Here is a 7,295-nt window from a genome sequence, read left to right as displayed (position 1 = left end):
CTAGGAGTCCTCTTCTCAGGCCTGATGTTCCCAGAGTCTGGAGGCCCCAAATGCTGCTGCCTTGCAGGTTCTCTGCGTGTAGCCTGCTCACCTTCTAGTCTTTTCCTTCTCCTGTGTCCACCAGTGGGTGGTCTATGGGCCCAGACTGCCTGGGCTTCACTCCTGCCTGGCCATTTGGCCTCTCTGGGCTTCTCTCAACTCATTTGGAAAATGGATTAAATGGGTTATATGGATTAAATTGTAAACTGCTTGCGATGTTGTCTGGCACGTAGTAAAGGACTCAGTAAGTGCTATTATCACTGCAGATTGTGTGATTCTGATGCCATTATTTCTCCTCTCCTCACTCTGCTGGGGCATTCTTCTCTCTCTCCAGAAAGGATTATCCAGTGTGGAAGCAGATTTTTTTTCTGCATCCTGAGTTTCACGGTGCCTGTGGGGGAAGATAAATTTTCTAACAAAAACAGTTTGGGGGGAATCCATGTAGGTGAAAAGTATCCCAGCCTGGAACCCAGAAACAAAGATTTCTTGAGTGGGGAGAGGGGGATTTAGGGAACTGGGGGGGACAGTAGGGACTGGAGAGAGGTCCTCAGGAAAGAAGGCCTGGGGTGGAGCATTGAGGAACCATCAGGCAGGTTGTGGGGCTGGGCGCACACCCCCCAGGGTGGCAGGACCCAGAGAAGAAATGTTCTTGGGGTCTCTTGTGGGTCTAGGATGGCCCCACACCATCCCTGAGGCCATGCTTGTGGACAAGCCACTGAAGACATCCCCATGCATCCAAGAGGGCAAGGAAGTGGTGGGGGAGAGAGCCCCCCGAGGCCTTGCAGCCCCTGGAGGGAGAGAAGAGACGTGGACACCAAGCATGGGCAGTGGCCATGCAGCAGGGAGTAGATGTGAGGTATGGCCACTCAGTCATCATGGGTGTGGATAAGTGGGAGGGAAGGGAGGAAAAGAGAATGAGGAGGAGGTTGTGGCCAGAGCAGGAGGTGGTGATCAGCCAGGTGCAGTGTGTGGGGAAGGTTCGAGGTGGGGTGGGCTGGGAGCAGGTGGGCATTGGGAGACACAGTCTCTGTGTCTTGGTGAAATGACTGATCCCTCTCCGAATCCTTCTGACACCACCCATGTGCGTGGGGGCTCCTCTGAATACACACAGTGCCCAGGCTTCCACTGCCCCAGACCTGATCTCCCTGTTGACTCAGCTGCCTCCTCTTCTAGCCTGTGACCCATTTAGGGCAGGGACAGGGTTGTCATTGCTGTCCCGATGCCTGGCACACAGTAGGTGCTCTGAACCTTTGAGGTATGGCTCTACTTAGCAAATTTCTCCTCTCTCCAGCTTTCACCTGCCTGTGAAATAAATAAATCACTTTTAGGAGCAGTTCAGCGGGCAGGCCTTGGGTCCTTGCCACCTTGGGAGGGGGAAGTAGGGGCATTCCTGTTTCCCACGAGTCCTGGGGATCAGCCTCCCTCTGCTCCTGCTCTGCCCCCCCCTTCTGTCACTCCCCGCCCCTGGCTTTGGGGGTGCTCTTGGAGTTGTCACTTTGCCTGCCGGTGCAACCCTGCAGCTAGCCTCAGTTTCCCCCAGCAAGGGGCAGGCACTGCTCTGTGCAGGAAATACCCTGTGCCCTCCCTGGAGCATGTGACTTTTGATTTTCCTTGAACGCAGCACTTTGTGACTTTGGCGTAGACTTCAGACGCAGCCCCCTTTCCTGTCTTCACATGAAGGAAATAAGTTGAGTTTCGGAGAAACCAGCTGCTGAGAGCACACCAGGCCTTCCGGGCCTGGTCCCTGCCAGCTTGGGCCTTTGTGCTGCTGCTGGTGTGTCCAGGTGAGTGGCCGTTCTTCGGCCTTCTGCCCCGTCCTGCCACTGCAGCCACACCCCAGGGGACTCAAGGCAGCTGGCAGAGGGTGAAGATCCCCTGGGGTGTGGCCTACTTACACTCGGCCTGGGCATGTGAGGGGGTGGTTAGCCGCAGGGCCTCACGCTGGGGGCTTGGACTGCACAGAGACCCACGTTAGTTTCTTGGGCCCTAATTCTTCATCTAGAGCCAGCTGTTGACGTTGGGGACCAGAGATCTTGCAGGCGGCCCATTTGCCTCGATATCATCAACACAACTCCAGGTAAGCCATCCTGGACGGAACAGCACCCGCTCACCATTTCCACGGGTAGCCTTGGTCTGGTGGAGGAGGACAGAGTCAGGAGGCCACTGGGAATGACCGGGAGGGGCCGTCAGATTGGGATGATGGGTGGTGTCCAGCTGGAAAAGGAAGCAGACACGGCTTCCAGCCACCCTGAGGGAAACAGATTCCTTGCCAGAGTGTCAGCTGAGTGGTAGTGTCCAGGGGACACAGAGATGCCTGCTCAGTCCCTCACCTCCTCCTGGGCCCCCATCAGGGTGACACCCTTGGCTCCAGGAAGCAGAGAATCCTCCAGAGAAAGCAAACATGTTGTCTTCCCCCTCCCCCAACTCAGCCCTGTGAATATGAGGGTGGCTCAACAGGGCTGTGAACCTGAACAAAAAATTCCTCTCAGGGGATGCAGGGCAGGCTTGAGCCACTTGTAGGGGAGCTCAGGTTAGAGAGGGGCCCAGAGAAGTGAAGGAGAAAACAGTCTGAATCCTACTCAACTGCAGTGTGTCAGCAAGTTGGGTGGACTTTCTGAGCAAACTGAGGTTTGCATGTCTGTTAAATGCAGGTGCAAATATGGGCACCTTGCAGGCGCCTGGCTCTTGTGTCTTGGGTGAGAGGTTGGGAAAAATGTCCAAGGCAGGGGTTCCTATGGTAAACAACTCAAGGTGAGTTTCATTACTCTTATCTCAGCCAGGATGGCGAGCACACAGTGGGTGCTTAATGAGGCTTTGCTGAGAGATTAGGGCCAGGGACTCCCGGGATGAAAAAAATCTTTGCCGCGTCTGAAGGCTCTTCTCCTCCAGTGCAGCGTCTCTTCTTTTTCACACCTGTCCTCCTGCCTCATACACATGGCACCGGCCAGGACACAGGGCAGGCAGGCGGCCTGGATAGCGGGACGTGCACACTCTGGAGCCAGGCGGTCTAGACCTGCGTCCTGGCCCTGCCACCTGCTGTGTGTGCTGTGGGACCTCAGGCAAGTCACTGCACCTCTGTGTGCATCAGGTCCTGGCTCCATAAATCCTTCACTCACAAGGTTCTTGTGAGGATTAGGGGAACTAATATAGTTGACCCTGGAACAGCATGGGGGTTAAAGGTGCCGAAACCCAGAGGCAGTTGAAAATCTGCACAGAACTTTTGACTGCCCCCAAATTAGCTACTAATAGCCTACTGTTGACTGGAAACCTTCCAATAATATAGACAGTGTAACACGTATTTTGTATGTTACATGTGGTACTACTGTATTCTTACAGTAAAGTAACCTAGACAAAATGAAATAGTATGGAGAAATTCACAAGGGGAAAGGCATTTACAGTCCTGTAAAAAATCTGTGTGTAAATGGACCTGAGCACTTCACACCCCTGCTGTTCTGGGGTCAACCGTAAATCTAGAGTGCCTGGCACATAGTAGATGCTATGTGAGCATGTTGCTGTAATTCTAATTATCATTATTAGCTCTGGGGGGTCAGGCTCTGGACTTTGCAGCTTCTGGAGACTCTCCTAGGGGCTGCAGCAGTCAGACCTCTCCATGATGACCACTCCCTTCCCCAAAGCATAGGTCAAGGCTGTGGTTCTCAAAGGGAGCCAATTTTGGCACCCCTTTTGCCCCCCAGGGACATTTGACAATGTCTGGAGACATTTTTGGTCATGACTCAGGGGCTGTTGCTGGCATCTAGTAGATACAGGCTAGGAAAGATGCAAATACCCTGCAATCCCGCAGTGCACAGGACAGCACCCCCCTGTCCCCATGTCTCTATAGGCTCTGTCTTCCCGACTCATCATCTCACGTCTCCCACCCCCTAAGCCTTTCCTTGTCTCCCTTTCACAGCCACAGAGCCTGAAATCCAGAGAGGGAAAGCTCCTTGCTGAGGTCACACAGCCCTTAAAACCAAGGCAGCAGAGGTTGAGGTGGGAGGGGAGGGGGAACTGCTCTTCTGGAATTGTCCAGTCGATCAACAGACACTTAGCAAATCTGCTGGATGCAAGGTCCTATCCCCAACCCCACAACAGCTTAGCACTCTGGGCCCTGACAGTCCCAGGCCAGCCTGGGGTGAAAGCCCCTAGAGATCTAGCTCAGAACAGTGGATTCTGTCTCCTAAAGGACATTCACTGAAGTGGTGAGTGCAGATTGCTGGGTCTGAGACCTGCATTCAAATCCTGACTGCCACTTGCAAGTTCCATGATTTTGAACATGACATTAACCTCTCTGAGCCTCAGTTGCTTTAGCTGAGGAATATGGGTAACAATTTCCATTTAATGGAGTTGAGGTGAGGTTTAGATTAAATGGATTATGCTCATAGTAAAGTCCCTGGCACTAACCTGTTTGACATGTACTTATTGGAAGGAAGCAGGGGCTGCGGGAGAAAACAAGATGGCCATACGCTCTGCTTTGGGGAGCTCAGCTTGGTCAGAGGCAGAGGAGTCAACAGACTGTGGTCATACGTGGCTGTCAGGGCTGTGATGTGGGAGGATGGGCCCTGGGAAAACAATGGAGGCCTCTCACTCAGCCTGGAGAGGGTGGAGCAGAAATCATGGAACACTTCTAGGAGGGGACAATGGAGGGGACCTGAAGCATGTGGCCAGGAGAAGGGTATGGGCACCTATTATGTATGTACACCTTGCTGACATAGGCAGGGTAACAAGACAGAGTCTCCACTGTCATGGTGCTTACATTCAAGCAGGGGGCAAAGTCCTATGTCAACAAGTTGGTGGATAAACCACATTTTTGGTGGTGAAGAACAATAAAGCTGGGTCAGGGATAGAGAGAGAAGGGGAGGTGATTTTAGAGAGGGAGATCAGGGAAGAACTCTTGGAGGAGGAGGTGATATTTAGGCAGAGACTCAAATAAAGTGAGGGATTTTGAGGGAAGAGTGTCCAGGCAGAGGGAACAGACAGTGCAAAGGCCCCAAGGTTGGACCATGCCTGATTTGATCAATTGACCTGAACAAGTAACATAAGGAGGCCCATGTGGCTGGTGAGGAGTGAATGAGGACAAAGTGGTGTAGGAGCAGATTGTATAAGGACTTGGGGGCCACGGCGAGCACCTGGGCTTTAACCCTGAGTCAGGTGGGAGTCCTGGAAGGCTGAGAGCAAGAGAAGGACATGATAACACAATGGTGGGCCAGGTGCTGTGCTTGGTGCTCCATGAGTCTTATCTCAGGGAATCCCCACAATTTCCCAGTATTAGGTACCTTTGCTTCCACCATTTTACAGGTGGGGTCTGGCGAGCTTACCTCACGGCCCAGGGCCACACTACTGTGATACAGTAGATCTCTGATTCTATGGTTGGAATCTGATCCCCTGGTGTCAGGGAAAAGATATGAAAGAGCCTATTGCCACCCGTGGCACATTGACAACTGCTGTCATTATGACTTAGAATGTAACCAAGGTAGCATTTTATTGGCTGAAATTGCCTGTGCTACCTCTGTTGGTAGGCAAAAGGGGAACCCCACCATGGCCTGCAGACTAGAGAGCAGGAAACTTCAGGGGGGACTTGGGGTCTCAGGCAGGGAACTGGGGTCAGCGAAAGGAGGCTTGGGCAGAAGGGTTGGGCCCCCATTTCAGCAGTGCCCTTGGTGGAGGCACTTCTGATGTCTGGCTGAGGATGGCATATGGAGCCCCCAGGCCTGGCTGGTGCCACTGCTGCCCCCTCTCACCAAGTCCAGTTGGATGGACTCGTTCCCTCTGTAGCCTGACTGCCTTAGTCTTCCCTCTGGATCTCCCGATGGACATCTAATTGGGGCTTTTGATGCTCAGAGTATGTTCTATGGAATAGTAGACCCTCAAGGCTCTGCTACTTAGGAGTGGGGATAAAACAAAACTAAACCATCCTTCCGTGCAGGTCTTCTCAGAGCCTTTAATATGCTAATATGCTTTCCACAGCTTCGGAAAATGTGTTTGACCTCTTGAGCCTTTTTTTTTCCTTTGAAGTATGTTTGGAGTATCATGTCTTTCTGGAATAGATATAAGTGAACCCTACCTTTACCCAAGGAGGATCCTTGAATGGTTGAATTTCAGGTAGATCATTTTGACCAAGGACCACAGGTTTCCTCCTTTCCTCCCAGGGCCTGGGCTGTGAAAACAAGACTGGTGTCCCATCATCTCTCAGTTGAACTGAAAACTCTGGCTGGGAAGGCCAAATTAGGATCTCTGAACTCACAGCTCATGAGGCTAGACGGGGTCAGTCTAGGCAGGACTGGGGTGGGGGAGTCTAATGGTGGGCTTGTCTCCTGGGAAAGCCACTGAGTCTGTGGGGACATAGCTCAGGAGAGAAACATCTGACCTTCCCATCCATGTCCTACCAGGAAGCTGCAGACTGGCCCAGCTCCTCTGAAAGCAAAGGCTCCATGCTGGGCTGGCTTGCAGTGGTGCTGCATGGACAAATATTCCAGCCTCCTGTCTACCTGGCTCACCATCGTCTGCCTCCTGCTGTCCACTTCCTCTGGCCTCCCCAGCATTTCTGGCCCACAGGGTCACTGGAAAGTTGATCACTCCGACTCTCACCCCCTATTTTACTAGTGAGGACAGCCCAGAAAGGCATAGGGAGACAAAAGCAGACACAGGGCTGGGTAACCCCTGGACCCACCTGCCGTGCAGTGTCGTGTTATTATTACTGTTGTCATTATTGGCAGTGAGACAGGGAGGTTGTGATAAAGCTGAGAATGCACGGGTGATGGTCCTGCCTCTGGCATACCTTGGCCTTTGGTCTGAGGTGGCCAATCATGGCTTGTGGTCCTGAACTGGGCCCCAAGGGCCAGCCTCTCCCCACCCCCCTTCTGCCTTAATCTGTCTCTGGCTACCCACGTTGCACCTGTGGCCACTGTGGGGAGGAGCTTCTCAAACTGTGTTGCCGACAATTTCCTGCCACAGCTTCCTGCCCCAGAGACCAGCATCACTACCCCCACCACTCCCCACAGCTCCATGGACAAGCCCCCACCTTGCTGCCTGGTCCTGTGTCCTGTGTATAGGGAGTGACTATATGAGTCTTTGAGGCAGGGATGGCTATCTTTGGGAGGATGGAGAGGAGTGGGGAGGGTGTACCCAGTGAAGAGCACTGCATGGATAAAAGTATGGAAGTGAATTTGAAAGAAGGCTAATAGCACAACCCAGGTGGAGCAGAGGAAGGGTTGAAGAATTTAGTTAGTTCAATGAAGTGAGCTGGAGGGAGCCACAGT

The 7,295-nt window shown here is 52.9% G+C and overlaps 1 protein-coding gene across 2 annotated transcripts in view; it reads left to right on the top strand.

Moving 5' to 3' along the window:
* Positions 1–1,668: 1,668 nt before the first annotated feature.
* Positions 1,669–7,295, top strand: part of LOC125936943 (tyrosine-protein kinase ZAP-70) — a 19,677-nt gene continuing 14,050 nt past the window's right edge. Inside the window, exons 1-2 of one of the 2 annotated variants that reach the window (XM_049651397.1) lie at positions 1,669–1,823; positions 2,042–2,116. The gene's annotated coding sequence lies outside the window, so the exon portion shown is untranslated. The remainder of the gene's footprint in view (positions 1,824–2,041; positions 2,117–7,295) is intronic. The other variant, XM_049651398.1, reaches the window with a different exon arrangement.

This window comes from Panthera uncia, assembly GCF_023721935.1.
Source record: "Panthera uncia isolate 11264 chromosome A3 unlocalized genomic scaffold, Puncia_PCG_1.0 HiC_scaffold_11, whole genome shotgun sequence".
NCBI classification, from domain to species: domain Eukaryota; kingdom Metazoa; phylum Chordata; class Mammalia; order Carnivora; family Felidae; genus Panthera; species Panthera uncia.
This window is presented reverse-complemented; position numbering and strand designations above follow the sequence as displayed.